Source organism: Salvelinus sp. IW2-2015, linkage group LG20 (genome assembly GCF_002910315.2).
Source record: "Salvelinus sp. IW2-2015 linkage group LG20, ASM291031v2, whole genome shotgun sequence".
In the NCBI taxonomy this organism is placed as follows: Eukaryota; Metazoa; Chordata; class Actinopteri; order Salmoniformes; family Salmonidae; genus Salvelinus; species Salvelinus sp. IW2-2015.
The window spans coordinates 9287046-9288770 of record NC_036860.1 but is presented as its reverse complement, the minus strand read 5'-3'; positions in this window follow the sequence as shown (position 1 = coordinate 9288770).

Genomic DNA, 1725 nt, shown 5'->3' with positions numbered 1-1725 from the left:
AGTTACCCAGTCGAGTAATAGAGGAAGTTATTTACCCAGTCAGATATAGAGGAGTATATTTACCCAGTCAGATATAGAGGAGTTAATTTACCCAGTCAGATATAGAGGAGTTATTACCAGTCAGATTAAGGATTATTATCCAGTCAGATATAGAGAGTTATTTACCCAGTCAGATATAGAGGAGTTATTTACCCAGTCAGATATAGAGGAGTTATTATCCAGTCAGATATAGAGGAGTTATTTACCCAGTCAGATATAGAGGAGTTATTTACCCAGTCAGATATAGAGGATTATTTACCCAGTCAGATATAGAGGAGTTATTTACCCAGTCAGATATAGAGGAGTTATTTACCCAGTCAGAATTTATATCTGACTGGGTAAATAACTCCTCTATATCTGACTGGGTAAATAAGACTAGACTAAATCTAAAAAAGAGGCAAAATGAACACCGGTGTGTAGTTGGGATGGCGGATTTGCTGATTCATCCAGATGAATTGTCTGGCTTTAGTCACCCTAACGCTTTATCTCATCCAGTCTCAGACCAAATCAGGGCATATCAGAGCGCACAGGGGTAAATTTTCCCCTACGCACAGATCTAAGATCAGCTTCAGCTTCCCCAATCCTAACCTTAATCATTAGTGGGGGAAAATGCGTCCTACTCTTACCAGGGCCCCTCTGGGCTCCATGAAGGCCCAGCTAGCTAGCTAGCCTAGCATAACATCTATTTGAACCATATTCCATTTAAAAAGGCCCAGTTTGCCTAGCCTTACCAAAGATGATCTATTATATAGACAAGATAGCCGAGTGACCGCTCTAACAATGGAAATACATGTCTTCAAAGATGGAAGGCAGGTGGAAGGAGGCAAAATCAGGTGGAACCATTCTAGCCAATGAGAGGTTGGATACGCGTGTGAACAGCAAGCACAARWCCGATATAGAGTTGTTTTTWWCWAAGTTTGAGAAATCCCACATGCGTCCACRTATATCAGTGCATTCGTAACAACCAAACCATTACGTAACATCTATTAGATCAAATAAACCTTACGTTGCAAATMAGCAATTYCATTTTTTGTTGACCAAATTCGACACTCGCATTGAGTAAACCCTCTCGCTTCAACCTCTTCCTCTCTGGCCTTACCTAGCCCAGCGCTAACACAAATCATTTTCTACTTAGGTCTAGCTAGCCTAGCTTAAACTAGCCTAACACAAACCATATTCCACCAAGGTCCAGCTACGTAGCCTAGCCTAGGCTAACACAAATCACATTCCGTTTAGGTCCAGCTAGCCTAGCCTAACACAAACCATGTAGTTTAGCCTAACACAAACCATGTTCAACTTAGGTCCAGATAGCCTTGCCTAGCAGAGCGCCGCTAACACAAACTACATTCCACGTAGGTCCTGCTAGCCTAGCAACAGAAATAATATCCACTTACTGTTGGTCCTGCTAGCCTAGTTTAGCGCTAACACAAACCATAATCCACTTATCTTCACACCCCTTGTCATTACAGGCAGCATACATATCCCAAGTAGTAGAGGCATCACCGCAGAGCGATGGAGGCAGCTATGGAGCAGGAACGCTGTCTGGAATTAGATGACAATTCCACATTGGCATGTTGTTAGAAAAGTCAACATTCCTGCAGAGCCATGCAGGCAGACAGGAGGATTAGATATAGGTTATGTTATGTGGGCCCAGGCCAGGTCCTCTCAGGTAGGCTGCCTACAGAC